At 34.9% G+C, this 17053-nt stretch overlaps 1 protein-coding gene across 1 annotated transcript in view; it reads right to left on the bottom strand.

The window, feature by feature from the left end:
- Positions 1 to 16022, bottom strand: part of MMRN1 (multimerin 1) — a 100172-nt gene extending 84150 nt beyond the window's left edge. The window contains exon 1 of the mRNA XM_004454379.5: positions 15849 to 16022. The gene's annotated coding sequence lies outside the window, so the exon portion shown is untranslated. The remainder of the gene's footprint in view (positions 1 to 15848) is intronic.
- Between the last annotated feature and the right edge of the window lie 1031 nt (positions 16023 to 17053).

The raw sequence follows: 17053 nt of genomic DNA on the forward strand, positions 1-17053 counted from the left end.
CTGGGCAATGGCAAACACTTTCAGCCTGCAAGGACCAGATTGTTGGGTAACTGTGGATTCCCCACCACATCACAATAAGATAAGAGAGGGTTGGTATTTCCTCAACTTCTCTGGGCAACAGCAGGCACTTTTGGCCTATACAGACTGTACTGTTGGGCACCTGTGGTTCCATCCCCAGTCCCTAATGGGCAACCTCTCAGGGAAACTGCAAGTGCATTTGGCCTGCAGATTAGATTGTTGGAAACACAAGAGTGTCCATTCCCAGGGGGATGGCAGGGGAGGAGGGTGTTTGGTGCTGCACTGGTAAACCTGGACAACTGTGGGCATTTTGTACCCACATGACATAGATTGCTGCCCAGACCTGCGGCTCTGTCCCCACCACAGGCAGGGGAGGAGGGAGTATGGAGCTTCATCAGGTTCTCTGGACCCCTCAGGCAGTTTTGGCCTGCACTCTTGGATTACTACACACATCCATGTCTCTATTCTTACCGCTGGCAGAGAATGGTGGGGAAAGCTTTGTTGCTGCCTGGGGCAATGCAGACAGTTTCAACCTCCACAGCTTACTGTAAGAACTACATCTTCAGCTCCTCCTACATGACCAACAAGACAGAGAGGGCAAGAAAACCCAAAACTAAAGAGAGAAACTGCACCCAGAATAAATATATCTAGTAAGTCAGATGCCAAGACACCAACAAAAAAATTACAATCCATACCAAGTAACAGGAAGATATGGCCCAGTCAAAAGAGCAAGATAAGCCTCCAGATGACATAAAGGAATTGAGACAACTAATCATAAATGTTCAAAAATCTCCTTAATGAATTCAGTGAGATGGCTAAAGAGAGTAAGGATATCAAGAAGACAATGAGTGAGCACAAAGAAGAATTTGAAAGCATACATGGAAAAATAGCAGATTTTATAGGAATGAGGACACAATAAATGAAATTAAAAATAAACTGCAGGCAAATAACAGCAGATTTGAGGAGGCAAAGGAAAGGATCACTGAGCTTGAAGACATGACCTCCAAAAGCAAACATACAGGAAAACAGATGAAGAAAAGAATGGAAAAATTAAACAGGTCTCAGGGAACTAAATGATGACAAGAGACATGCAAACATATGTGTCATGGGTGTCACAGAAGGAGAAGAGAAGGGAAAAGTGACAGAAGGAATATCTGAAGATTTAATGGTAGAAAATTTCCCAACCCTATAGAAGGACAGAGATATCTGTGTTTAAGAACACAACATACTCCAACAAAATAAATCTGGATAGAACAACTCCAAGACACATACTAATTAGAATGTCAAATGTCAAAGACAAAGAGAGAATTCTGAGAGTAGCAAGAGAAAAATGAAGCATAACATACAAGGGTTACTCAATAAGATTCAGTACCGATTTCACATCAGAAACCATGGAGGCAAGAAAGTAGTGGTATGATATATTTAAGAATCTAAAAGAAAAAAACTTTCTGCCCAGAACCTTACATCTGGCAAGATTGTCTTTCAAAAATGAGGGCGAGTTTAGAATATTCATGATAAACAGAAACTGAGAATTTGTAATGAAGAGACAGGCTTTACAGGAAATACTAAATGGAGTACTATAGCCTGAACGGGCTCAGAAGAGAATCTAGAAATGAAGAGTATGTCAGTAAAAGTAACTAACAATGAAAACAGAGTGGTGAAAATAAAATATGATAGATAAAACCCATAGGTCAAAATGGGTGAAATATGAACTGCCTTTACAGTAATAACATTGAAAGTTAAATAGGCTAAACTCCTCAATCAAAAGACAAAGATTAGTGAAATGGATAAGAAAATAAGAGCTACGAATATCCATTTACAATAGCGACTAAAAGAATCAAGTATTTAGGAATAAACTTAACCAAGTGTATAAAGCACTTTCATTCAGAAAACTATAATGCACTGTTAAAAGAAATTTTAAAAATACCTAAATAATTGGAAGACTAAATATCAATAAATGTCAGTTCTACCATAACTTATACACAGATTCAATGAAATCTCAATAAAAATTACACCAGCATATTTTAAATAAATGGAAACCCAATTATCAACTTTATCTGGAAGGGTAAGGGGTCCTGAATGGCCAGAAACATCTTATAAAGGAAAAGTGAAGTTGGAGGACTCTCACGTCTGGATTTTAAATCATATTACATCACTACAGTGGTTGAAACATCATCATACAGGAATAAAGATAGACACATAGACTAATGGAAATGACTTGATGGTTCAAAAAGAGGCCCTCAAATCTATGGTCAAGTGATTTTGATAAGTCTGTCAAATCCACTCCACTGGGGCAGAGCAATCTATTTAAAAATTGGAGCTGGGAGAATTGGATATCCATAACCAAAAGAAAAAAAGAGGACCCCTATCTCACACCTTATACAAAAATTAACTCAAAATGGATCAAAGACCTAAATATAAAAGCTAGAACCATAAAGCTCCTAGCAGAAAATGAAGGAAAAGATCTTGAAGACATGGTGGTAGGCAGTGGATTCTTAAACCTTACATGAGTAACAAAAGAAAGCATGAGTAACAAAAGAAAACATGGATAAACGGGGCCTCCTTAAACTTAAAACACTTTTGTGATCCAAAGGACTTCGTCAAAAAGGTGAAAAGGCAGCCCACTCAATGGGAGAAAATATTTAGAAACCACATATCTGATAAGAGTTTGATTTCCATTCTATATAAAAAGATCATACAACTTGATAATAAAAGAGCTAGCAATCAAATTTAAAAATGGGCAAGACTTAAATTGACATTTCTCCTAAGAGGAAATACAAATGGTCAAAATCACATGAAAAAAAATGTTCAATATCACCAGCTATTATGGAAATGCAAATCAAAACAACAGATATCATCTTATACTGCATAGAATGACCATTATTTAACAAAAACAAACAAACATAACAATAAGTGCTGGGAAGGATGTGGAGAAATAGAACTCTTCTTCACTGTAGGTGGAATTGTAAAAATGATGCGGCCTCTGTGGAAGATAGTTTCACAGTTCCTAAGAAAGCTAAATATAAAACTGCCATATGATCCTACAATTCCTGTACTAGGATTACATCTAGAAGAACTGAAAACTGTGACATGAACAGACATTTGCACTCATGTTCACAGGGCATTATTCACAATTGCCAAAAGATGGAAACAACCCAAGTGTCTATCAACCAATGAATAAAGAAAATATGGTATATACATATTGTATTAGTCAGTCAAAGGAGTCCTGATGCAAAGTACCAGAAATCTGTTGGCATTTATAAAGAGTATTTATTTGGGGTAGAAGCTTATAGTTACAAGGCCATAAAGCATAAATAACTTCCCCCACCAAAGTCTGTTGCCATGTGTTGTAGCAAGATGGCTGCCAGTCTCTGTGAGGGTTCTGCCTTTCTCTTCCTCCTAAGGCTCCATGGTCCCAGTTCCTTCTGTTCTCAGCTATAGGTTTGCATAAGGCTCATCTCTCTCCCCAGGTTTGTTTCTTCCTGGAATCAGTTGTTCTGTTCTCTCCATAAGGTCAGCTTTAAACTATCAGGCTCGTCTTTCTTCCTGGTGCCATGTCTATGGAGCATTCATTCTTCCTGAATATCTGCTTCTCTGTATTTTAGTTCTGTGTGAGAGTCTGTTTTATCCCCACCCAAGGGCAGAGACTCAACCTTGCATGCCCTAATGATGTGGTCAAATCAAAGCCTTAATATTGATTTAATAAAGTAAAAGTGAAACCTCTGAATTTAATACAATCGAAGGGTAAAATGCCCAAGGGAACAGACCAGTTTACAAACATAATAAATTATCTCTTTTTGGAATTCATTAATAATATCAAACTGCCACACATAGGATGGAATATATGCTGCTGTAAGAAGAAATGAAATTGAGACACATATGATAACATGGATGAATCTTGGATACATTATGCTAAGTGAAATAAGCCACAGAAAAGGACAAATATTGCATTTTCTCACAAATATGAATTAAATATGAAGAATAAACACACAGAGTTAAAACCTAGAGTATAGATTATTAGGAGATAAGAGAATAGCTGAGGAGTACTGATGCTTAATGTATGTAGAAGTTTTAATGAACTTTTCTGTAAAAGTGTGGAAATGGATAGAGCTGATGGTGGCATATTATAGTAAGTAGAACAGGCACAGCTGGTTTATAAATGAGATTGTGGCTGGTGAGGGTAGTCTTGGGTTGTAAATGTCAACTGAAAGAAAGCTAGAGAAAAATCTAGGCACTGAATTACACATTAAACCCAGAAGTTGATGAGAATTGTGGCTGATAGTACAAATGCAGGAATGTCCTTCTGTGAACTAGCATGGATGTATGCCACTATTGCAGAGTGATGGGAATATGGAGATGCATGGGGAAAATAAAATTAATGTAACCTATGGTCTATAGTTAAGAGCAATATGTAATGTTCTTACATCAATGCCAAAGATGTACAGTCTTATTAATAGGGGTTATAGAAAAACTATGCCAAATGTATGCTACGGACCATAGTTAGCGTAATAATCTGATAATATCTCATAATCTGTAACAAATGTTCAACAACAGTGTGGTGTGTTGCTGAAAGTGTTGTATGGGAATTACACACATGTGCATGATTTGTTATGTAAGTTCACAACTTCTGTAATAAAAATATATTTTAAAATGTTTAAGGAGATGAAGGAAAGCACAGAAAAAGAACAACAGGATATCAGGAAAACAATGAATGAACAGTAACAGAGTCTAAGTAAAGGGATAGAAACTGTAAAAAAGAACCAAAAAGAACTACTGGATTTGAAGACCACAATAACTGAGGAAAAATGTCCAGGAGCATCTCCAGAGCAAAATAATCTGGCAGAAGAAATAATCAGTGACGTTGAAGACAAGATATTTGAAATGAGCCATGCTGAGGAGCAAAAAGAAAAAAGATATATTAAAAATGAAAATAGCCTAAGACACCATCAAGTGCATGAATAGATGAGTTATGGGAGTCCCAGAAGAAAAAAAGAAAGAGAAAGGGTCAAAAGGAATACTCAAGGAAATATTGATCCATAACTCCCCAAATGCAGCAAAAGACATGATTATGCACATACAAGAAGACCAGAGAACCACACAAAGGGTTAAAATGAAGAAAAATATACACCATCTTATAGTGACTACACTATCAAATGCAAATGATAAGAAGAGAACTCTGAAAGCTGTAAGAGAAAAGCAAGCTATTACATACAAAAAAAACCCCAATAAGATTGAGTGCAAATATTGATTTCACATCAGAAACGATGGAGGCAAGAAGGCAGTGGGTTGAAATACTTAAAGTACTGAAGAAAAACAACTACCAGCCATTAATTTTATAACCAATAAGACTCTCTTTAAAAAATGAGAGATTAAAATATTCTCAGAAAACAAGAGCTGAGGCAGTACATCACCACTAGACCATCTCTAAGAGCATTGCAAAAGGGAGTCCTTCAGAAATGAAAGGACACTAGACAGTGGTTCAGTGAAGCACAGAGAAATTAAGACTTACCATTAAGGTAACATTTGGGTAATTATAAATGCCATTATTACTATATTGTATTCTTTTGTATGTAACTCCACTTCCTACTTCCTATGGGTGTTAAAATTCAAATGCATTAAAAATAATAACAAATCTAGGTTTTCAGATATTTGAGGTACAAAGATAAAAATGGTAACAATTACAAAATATTGTGGGGGAACAGAAGGAAATAGGAAAAGTATATGTACATGCTCTTGAAGTTAAGTTAGGATCAAACCAATTGCAATTATATTTAAGCCTATAGTAACTACAAAGTAAACAGATGTAAAATACATCCAGATAGAAATGAGAATGTCCTCAATATATTGCAATGCAAGAAAGCCCTTCAATTAAAAATAGGCTATACTGGAAGAGTGGACCAAGAAAGTTATAAGATAAAGGTTAAGTAGAAAAATGGCAGAAGAAAGAACTGTATTATCAGTAGTGATTTTTAATTGTACATGGTTTAAACTATCCAGTCAACAGACAAAGATTGGCACAATGGATAAAAAATAATGACCCAACTTTATGTCATCTGCAAGACACTCACCTTAACATCAAAGATACAAGTAGATTGATGGTGAAAGGATGGAAAAAATACCATGCAATTAGTGACCAAAATAGAGCTGGGGTAGCTATAACTAAATCAGATAAAATGGATTTAAAATCAAAGCACTTGCAAAGGACAAAGATGGTCATTACATACTGATAAAGGGAGCAATTCAACAGGAAGTTGTAACAATTGTAAATATATTTGCAACCTAACAGCAGAGCTTCAAAATACATGAAACAAATACTGACAGATTTGAAGGGAGAAATTGATAATTCTACATTGAGTAGAAAACTTTAAAATACTACAGAGCATCTAGGCAGAAGAAAAATAAGGAAGTACAAGACTTGAATTACATACTAAAATAACTAGACCTAATAAAAAAGTGTAGAACATTGAACCCAATGAAAACAGAATACATATTCTTCTCAAGTGCATATGGATCATAATCCAGGTTTTGTGATAGATCACAAAAGAAGTCTCAAAAAATAAAAAAATAAAAATATTGAAATCATACAATGTATATTCTCCAAACATAGAATGAAGTTAGAAATCAATAACAGAAAAAGAAATGGAAAATTCATAAATACATGGAAATTAAAACAACATACTCTTAATTAACTAATAGATTCAAGAGGAGATCAGAAGCAAAATTAGGAAATACCTTTAGACTAATGAAAATGAAAATACAGCATAACAAAACTTATGGAAATCAGTGAAGGCTGTGATAAAATTTATAGCTTTAATTCTTACATTAAAAAGAAAAAAGACTTCAAATCAGAAACCAAACTTCAAAATAGGAAGAACTAGAAGAATTAGAGCAAACTAATTACAAAACAAGGGAGGAAATAACAAAGATTTGAGTGGAGAAAAATGAAATAGAAAACAAAACAAAACAAAAATATACAGAGAATGACCAAAACCAGAAGTTGATTCTGTGAAAAGATCATCAAAGTTGAGAAACCTTTAGCTAGACTGACAAAGAAATAAAGAAAGAGAATACAAATAATGAAAACCATGAATGAAAGGTGGGACATTACTACCAACCCTGTTTAAATAAAAAGGACTGTAAATAGATACTATAAAAACTGCATGCCGATAATTAGATAACCAAGGTGAAAAGGAAAAATTCCTAGAAACATTCAAACTACCATCATTGACTCTTGAAGAAATATAAGATCTCAACAAAATAATTACTAATGAAGACACTGAGTCAGTAACCAAAAACTTCTCAACAAAGAAAACCCAATGCCAAATGTTTTCACAGAATTCTACCAAACAATGCAAGAAAATTTAACTTCTATTCTGATCAAACTATTCCAAAAAAGTTGAAGAAGAGGGAACACTCAGTAACTCATTCTATGAGGCCAACATCACCCTCATACCAAACCTGGAAGAAGATATCACAAGAAAAGAAAACTATAGACAAATATCTCTTATGAATATACATGCAAAAATCATCAACAAAATACTAGCAAACTGAATCCAAAAGCATATTGAAAGAATTATACACCATGATTAAATGGAATTTATCGCTGGTATGTAAGTTTGTTTCAGCATAAGAAGATCAATTAATTAATATATCACATTAACAGGATTCAAGGGAAAAAACACATGATCATATCAACACAGAAAAGGTTTTGGACAAAATCCAGCAACATTTCTGGATAAAAACACTTAGAAAACTAGGAATAGATGGAAACTTCCTCAATATGATAAAAGGCATATATGAACAGCCCACAGCTAACAGTTAACTTAATGACAAAGACGGAAAGCTTTCCCTCTAAGATCAGGAACAAGACAAGGATGCTCACTGTCACCATAGTTATTCAACACTGTTTTGAAATTCTTGCCAGAGCAATTAGGCAAGGAAGACAAATAAAAGTTACTCAGTCTGTAAAGAAAGAAATAAAAATTTTGCCATTTGCAGATAATATGATCCTACATGCAGGAATCCTGGAAAATCCACAACAAATCTCCTAGGCTAATCAATGAATTCAACAACAACCAGTAGTGTTTCTATACATAAGCAATGAACAATTGAAACAAGAAATTCACTTTTAAAATTCCATTCACAGTATCAACTAAAAGAATCAAATATCTAGGATTAAATCTAACCAAGTACCAAAAGAACTTAATACAAAAAACTACAAAACATTGCTACAAGAAACTAAAGGAGACATAAATAAATAGAAAGATATTCTATGTTAATGGATTGGAAGATTAAATATCATTAAAATGTAAATACTATCCAATTTATAATTATAGATTTTTAGAATTATAGAAATTTATAAATACAATGCATCCCAATCAAAATTCCAATAAACTTATTTGCAGAAATGGAAAAGCTAATCATCAGATTTAGATGGAAGTGTAAGGGACCCTGAATAAGTAGTGACATGTTGAAAAAGAAGAAAGAAGTTGGAGACCCCTATTTCCTGGTCTTAAAACTTATTACAAAGACAAAGTGATCGAAACAGCATGGCACTAGTACAAGGACAAACATATAGACTAATGGAATTGAAGTGAGAGCACAGAATACAACCCTTACATTTTTGGCCACCTGTGTTTTGACAAGGTGACAAATACTACTTATTTGGGAAAGAATAACCTCTTTAGCAAATGATGCTGGCAAAATGTGATCTTTATTTGCAAAAAAAAGAAAAGGACTCCTACCTCACACCATATACAAATATCACCTCAAAATTGATCAAAGTGTACACTCATTGGTTCTCAGTTTCATCACAGAGTTGTGCTGTCATTACTTCATTTAATATTAGAACTTTTAGAACTTTGGATGGATTATACAAGGTATGGGGCTGTATAACACAGTGAACCCTGTGGTGGATAATGGACTATGTTTAACAGTACAAATATGAATATGGTCTCTCATGACCTATAACAAATATACAATACTAATACATGGTGTTAATAATAGGGTGATTTGTGGGAAAAATACATCAAAATAAAGATATGAACTATAGCTGGCATAATATTTACGATGTTCTTTCATCGTTTATAGCAAATGTTCCACAACAATGCAAGATGTTAGTGGTAGGCAATGTATGGGAATCTTGTATATTATGCATGATTATTTCGTAAACTAAGAATTTCTCTAATGTTAAATGTAAATGGATAAAGTCATAAGTATAAGAGCTAGAATTTAGAAACTCCTAGAAGAAAACATAGGGAGACATCTTCAGGACCTTGTGTAAGGCAATGTTTTCTTAAACTTTATACCCAAGGCACAAACAACAAAAGGAAAAATAGATAAATGGGGACTAATGAAAAAATAAAACACTTTCATTCCTCAAAGGACTTTATCATGAAAGTAAAATGACACCCTGCATAATGGGAGAAAATATTTGGAAACCAAATATCTGATAAATTATTAATATCCACTATATACAAAGAAATTCTTCAAGTTAACAACATAAAGTAAAAAAACAAATTAAAAATGGGCAGAAGAGTTGAATAGATATCTCTTAAAAGATGATATACAAATAGCCAGAGAACACTTGAAAGATACTTGACCTCATTAGTCATCAGGGTAATACAAACAAAACCTCAATGAGATACCTTTTCATATCCATTAGAAAGGCTGATACTTAAAAGAAAAAATAAAACATAAAATAACAAGTGTTGGGGAGAATGCAGAGAAATCAGAACACTCATTCATTGCTGATTAGAATGTAAAATGGGGCAACTGCTGAGGAAGACAGTTTGGCAGTTTCTCAGAAAGCTAAGTATAGAACTACCATATGACCCAGCAATCCCACTGCTAGGTACATACCCAAAAGAATTGAAAACAGGGACCTGAACAGATATTTTCACACTGATGTTAATAGAATTATTATCACAATTGCCAAAAAATAGAGGCAACCCAAGTGTCCATCAACCAATGAATGGATAAATTGTGGTATATACATAAAATGGAATAACATTCAGCCATAAAAAGGAATGAAATCCTGATAAATGTGACAACATGGATGAAACTCCAAGACATCATGTTGAGTGAAATAAGCCAGACACTAAAGGACAAATATTGCATGATCTCACTGACTTGAAACCATTAGAAAAAGAAAGCACAGTGTCAGTACCTAGAAAGGTGACACAGAAAAGGCATTAGACAAAATCTATAACCTTTTCATGTTAAACAGTTTCAGAAAAATAGGACTAGAAGATAAGTTTCTCAACATAATAAAAGACATATATGAAAAACCCACAGCTACCATTATACTCTATGAAAGACTGAAAGCTTTCCCTATAATATCAGGAAAAATATAAGAATGTCTGCTGTCACTATTGCTATTTAATATACTGTTAGAAGTTTTAACCAGAACAAGTAGCAAGAAAAAGGACTCCAAATTGGAAGAGAAGAAGTAAAATTATCTCAATTAGCAGATGATATGATCCTTTATATAAGAAACTCCAAAGAATCACTAATAAAAGTTATAGAGCTAATAAATGAACTCAGCAAAATTGTAGGCTACAAGATTAACAAACAAAAATCATTTGTGTTTACTTAGCAATTAACAAACTGAAATGAAAATTTGGAAAACAATTTCAATTACAATAGCATGTAAAAGAATAAAAATATCTAGGAATAATTTTGATCAAGTAAGAAAATGACTTATATTCTGAAAACTGCAAAACTTTGCAAAAAAATTAAAGAAGAGCTAGGTAAATGGCACCATATCACATGTTCATGAATCTTAATATTATTAAAATGTTAGTACTCCTGAAAGTGACCTACAGATTCCACAGAATGCTTATCGAAATTCCAGGAATACTTTTACAGAAATGGAAAAGCTGGTCCTCAAATTCATAAGCAATTGCAAATGTACTGAATACCTAAATCAATCTTGAAAAAGAAGAACAGAATCCACAGTTCTTGACTTCAAAATTTACTACAAAACCACAGTAATCAAAACTGTGGTGCTGATATAAAGATAGACATACCAACAAATGGAATAGAATTTAGTTTTCTAAAACAAATCTCTATGTATCTGTGGGGTTTTTTTTGTTTGCTAAATGCTGCCAAACAAATATACCAGGAATGAGTTGGTTTTTACAATGGAATTTATTAGATTAAAAGTTTACAGTTCTGAGACCGTGAAAGTATCCAAATCAAGACATCATCATAGATGATGAGCTGCATCTGTGAGTGATCAGGCACATGGCAGGGCATGATGGCAGCACCTGCAGGCCTTCACCTTCTCCTCCTGGCTCACTTTCTTCTGAGCTGCAGGCATAGGCAATCAGGCATATAACAGTGGCCATTCTTCTCTTCCCTTTCCTCTGGGACTCATTTCTTTCAGCTTCTGGCTAAAGTGGCTTCCAGTGCCTTCTCTCTCAGCTTCACAATTCCTCTCTGTCACTGCAGCTTTTTTCTGTGTCTGCATCTTTTTATTCCTCCATTTATAAAGGATACCAGTAAGAAGATTAAGACCCACTCTGGTTATGCAATCTAATCAAAGGTCCGTAACTGAATTAACTTAATCAAAAGATCCCACCTACAATAGGTTTCATGCACTAGAATGGATAAATGTTAAGAACTGGATTTTCTGGGTGCACGAAAGCTTCAAATGATTCTGGTCAAATGATTTACAGGAAAGGTGCCAAGTACACACACTGGGGAAAGAATATTCTCCTCAACAAATGTGAACTGAATGTCCCCATGAAAAAGAATGAATTTGGAGCCCTACTTTATATCATATACAAAAATTTCCTCTAAATAAATCAAAAGACCTAATATAAGAGCTAAAACCATAAATGCTTAGAAGAAAACATGGGAAGGACTTCATGACCTCAAATTTAGCAGTGATTTCTTAGATATGACACCAAAAGCACAAGCAACAAGAGAAAAAGTACATAAAATGAACTTGATCAAAATTAAAAACTTATACATCCAGGGACATTTTCAAGAAAGTGAAAAGACACACAGAGTTGGAGAAAAGATTTGCAAATCATATATCTGATAAGGAGTTTCTTCTGGGAAGACTGGGAAGGGGCATGAAAGATCATTCTGGGATAATGGAAATCCTTTACATTTTGCTTTGGGTGGTGGTTATTGGGTATATACAATTGTCAAAATTCATTAATTTGGGAAGCGGACTTGGCCCAGTGGTTAGGGCATCTGTCTACCACATGGGAGGTCCGCGGTTCAAACCCCAGGCCTCCTTGACCCGTGTGGAGCTGGCCCATGCACAGTGCTGATGCGCCCAAGGAGTGCTGTGCCACGCAGGGGTGTCCCCTGCATAGGGGAGCCCCACGCGCAAGGAGTGCATCCCATAAGGAGAGGCGCCCAGCGTGAAAGAAAGTGCAGCCTGCCTAAGAATGGCACTGCCCACACGGAGAGCTGACACAACAAGATGATGCAACAAAAAGAAAGAAACACAGATTCCCATGCTGCTGACAACAGAAGCCGACAAAGAAAAAGACGCAGCAAATAGACACAGAGAACAGACAACCGGGGCGGGGGCGGGGAAAAAATAAATAAATCTTAAAAAAAAAAATTCATTAACTTATATACTGATGAACAGTTCATTCAATTCAATGAATTCAATACATTTTATTGCATGTAAATTATGCATTAATTTTGGAAAGTGCAAGAAAAATTTAATAAGGATGAAAATTCATGCCCCTTCCTAGCATTTTGTTGATGCTGCTCAAGTTTCTTAAATTAAATATGAAGTCTTTCCTTTACCAAATGCAACAAATCTAGTATTTATACACTTCTGGGGAGCAGAGATGATCTATAGGACAGAAAGCCAACTTTAATTTAATTGATTTCTACCAAAACTCCAATATGCATTGAACACGAAATGGACTTCAGTGTTAAAATCAAGCTAAAATCTAGGTTTTCTAAAGCCAGGTCAGTAGTTTTTCTACACCAACTCTGCCATCACACATATTCTCTTAAAATCATCTAAACCCAGTAGAGTTTAGAAGATTTGTTCTAATTTGTTCAAAGGGGAAAAAACTGTTAAATACTCTTTCTAACAGCATATATATTTACATATTTTCTTTTCAGCCAAGACAATCTTTATAAAAGTAGTTCAGTATTAGGAATGTGAATTTCCAAAACAACAGCAACAAAAATGTAATAAGTAGGTGAGTAGCAATCCAGCATTTCTTTCTCTTTTTTTACTATGACAAAATCAACTTAAGATAGAAAAATTGAGTAGCAACAATATCCACATTTCTCATAGGAATAAAATAAAAGAATAGTCATTCTTTTGGAAAGTAATTGTAACACATCAAAGTCAGCAAAATTCTAAAAAACATGATGTCTGAGAGTTACTTTTATTAAGGAGTGGGAAAGGCGATTAATGTAATACCCTGATTTATATAATATTAACTTGAATTTACAGATATCCCAGCTGCTAACTCTCATTAGTGAAACATTTTTGGAAATGACCAGATGTCATAAACAAGTATTATATTCAGACAAAAATACAGAAATAGTTCACAAAACCCTTTAAATATAATTGAAATATTCTCTGGAATTTTGGATGCATAGCTTGTAACCAACTTGGTCATTAATTTTATCATTACTGTTCTCAAAGCTGGATTACATATTGAAAGGTAGCCCTGCATAGGTGGCCCTGCATACAACTTGCAATAAGAAATCATTGAATCAAAGAAGGTGAACAGTATTTATCTGGGTGAAAAAATGAGTCAACACTAGATGAATCACAGCTAGATTTGTGCTAACAACACTGATTATAATAAGACAAATTCCATTCACCACAGGCAATCTTTGACAAACGTAAGACATTTTAAATTAATATTCCTGGCTCAATCCTCCAGTTAAAAAAGAAAAAGGCATATAATTCATTCATACACGCATTAGCAGTCACACAAAATAAGAACACCTGTTTTTACAGTCAGCAGAAATCATTTTAAGAAAACAAGTGCATCCAACCATTCTCAACTTTTGGAGATCTACGTTTTACTATTAAAATTAGCCATGTTTCCTTGGAATCCTTTAATATTTCAGGATAAGGAATTCCTAAACTCAAGAAATGTGTTTGCTTCAAGTTTATGAGTTCTAGGTTTGAAGTTTTAATTTTCCCAGTGTGAAATTTAAACTAACCAGATGTTAGCATGCACTCCAAAAAAATTAAGAAATTGCCTCCATTGGCAATTAGTTTGTTGCTTAATTTATACGAATCTGTGTATCATACAAGTTAAATTAAAGAAACAGTAAAAGATATTATCTACTCAAAACATTCAAAGGGATGCTCAGAATTTGCATTTGAAGTAGGCCAACAAATGCCTTTCTTTCAGATGCATCAGTGCTTCTGCTTCCAAATTCCAATACAAAGATAATATTCTTACCTAACAAAAAGGCATATGGATTTTCTTACCCCTTCCTCATATTTGCACAGGTCTCTTCTCTCCAAATCCTTTAACTATTTCTTTTAGAAACATAAGGTAGTGCAGTGTAAAAGACAGCATAGTAAACAATATCAGGTTTGGGCTTGAGACCTTTTCTAACACCCCCCTCTCTCTGATATCCTGCTGTATGATCTCAGCATGTTCCTTGTTATCTCTTAGCTATTCTGCTTCTGATAATTACATATGTCAATGCATGTGACTGCTTTATATAATGTAAAGTATTATATTGATAAGAGTTGGAATGTGATTATATGAAGAAACCAGAGCTATACAGTATCAGTCCTCTGCTCAATTTCCTTTATATTTTCCTCTCTTTTTGTCATTAACAAGGGTCTTGCCACTATCCTTGAATTTTTTTATCCCCAAGGCAGCCTTTGTTTTTTTTAATCCTAAACACCAGGAAGCCTTCTGCATGCCCTACCAGTTTTATAAAATTCTCTTGGACATTTTCTGATTTTTCCTTGTTTGTGCCAATAGGACAGATTAACACTGATTTCCTTCTCCTGATAATAATAATTATAGTTGACTCTTATTATGCACTGATTATGTGCCAAGAACAGTACTTACTGTCATATATATGCATATTACCTTGCTTAATTTCTCAAACAACCCTGTGATACAGTGATTATTCTAATCCACGTTTTACCAAGAGGCTTAGTAACTACCCCGGTCCGGCAGCTGAGAAGTCACAGGCACTATTTCAGCGCAGGACCTTTGACTTTAGGGCTTAAACTAAATTCCAATCCCCTTCCCCACCCCTTCCCCAAGTTAAACTGGTTCTCTTATTACTTTAGATTTTTAATACTTTTACTGGCATATATGTCAACTCCTGGTATGTTAGAAAACGAAAAGAAACTGCAAACAGCAAACACAGCCTCGGTTTCAAAGGGAAAGAAAGCAGTCATACTGAAAAGGCACTAATTGTCACCCGCATGATTTCTAGATCCAGAGTGGAGTATCCGTAAAATTAAACAGAAGCATATCATATCCGAAGGATTAACAGTTTAAAAGTACAAAGTTTGTTGATTTAGTAGTTGATTTATCAACTAAAGGAATAGCTAAATAATTGTGCCATAAGCTGTAATAACATAACAGCTTTCATCATGAATGCCTTTCTTCAGACAGTTTTCACATGTCTGGTTAAATTCTATTGGCACATTTTCTCCGCTCACACTTCTACAGGATTCTGGTAAGTGGCACGACATTTTAAAGGGAAATTAATGCTAAAAAAAATTACTTTGCCTGCTACACAAAGTGAAGAGATCTGTAATCTCATTGGGAGCAACAATGGCAAAACTTTAGTTCTTAAAAATGAATTTTAAAGCAGATTTTTAAAAAATCATCAGTAACTCTTACCTTAATGCTATTTCTCTGTAGAATATAAACTAGACACCTACATGTGGAAACCTCCGTAGGCCTCTCTGTGGCTTTCTCCAAACATTCTCTTATCTTCAGTAGCAGAGAAAGGAGAGTTTGAGGAGGAAAAAAAACAACAAACCCTTACAATGGCCCTGCCATTATTCTTTTGGTGAATGCCTAGCAACAGAAGCCCACAGACCTAGAAACCAAGATGCCGAGGGCACTGACCCCAGGAGCCTCTTATCCTTTCAGTGTCACACATGATTCTTATAGTGCTGTCTAAAAAAGAAGTGTTACCAAGTCAGAAGGCTTAGCTGCCACTGTGATTGAAGAGCTCACAATAATGTAAGGCGAGGGGAGTTTTCTTCAAAATTTTGAGAGTGTTACACATTTTCAATTAATAGTATATAAGCTGGTATTGAAGCTGGGCATAATACATATTAAGATTTAGATATTTAATTCTATTTGATTTAGAAACAAGAAAAACTAGGGGAAGCTGAGGTAATCTCCTGCTCTAGTGTTTTTATTAAAACTATTACCTTAGCCCTGAGTCAGCCACGCCATGCTGATAAAATCTACTCCTATGGTTTGATCAAGCATTCTATAGGTTCCTACCCAGCTCGTTAAGCGGGAGGAAAATGAGTTATTGACTGTCTGCCTCACAGAGTTTGCAGAGCATAGAATAACTTCATGGTCCTCTCTAGTCAACTGATTCCCTTTACACTTCTTGCTCTGTTGCAACATTTGTCACATTTCTTCTGATAAGTAAATAGATTTTCTCCTGTAAGCCTGGTGGTGGTGAAAGAGCCCTGTGCTTTGATCATCTTTTAAAGGCCCAGTCTTGTACCAGATAGGTGATCAGTAAATATGCGTCGGATTGAAGTGATTTAGCTCAAAGTAAGGGAAGCTGTGACTTAAGTCTGAGTTCTCCCACATACATTTTTCTCCCTTAGAGATTTCTTTCTTTAAGTAGCTGAGACTCCCCCAAGGAAACACTTTGTTCACTTTTGAAAAAGTCTCCAGGCTGTTCATTGTTGAAAAACCAGTCTCCAGTGAAACACCTTTGAAAGAAGTTTAGATTCATACCATGCAAGTGTCATTGTACCTAAATTTCAATAAGATTTCTAATGCTCTGCTTTTGAGAGACCCCCTCCCCAAAAATGTATTCTTTTTAGGAGAAGAAACTAGAGCACGGTGTTCTA

This window comes from Dasypus novemcinctus, chromosome 1 (assembly GCF_030445035.2).
Source record: "Dasypus novemcinctus isolate mDasNov1 chromosome 1, mDasNov1.1.hap2, whole genome shotgun sequence".
NCBI classification, from domain to species: Eukaryota; Metazoa; Chordata; class Mammalia; order Cingulata; family Dasypodidae; genus Dasypus; species Dasypus novemcinctus.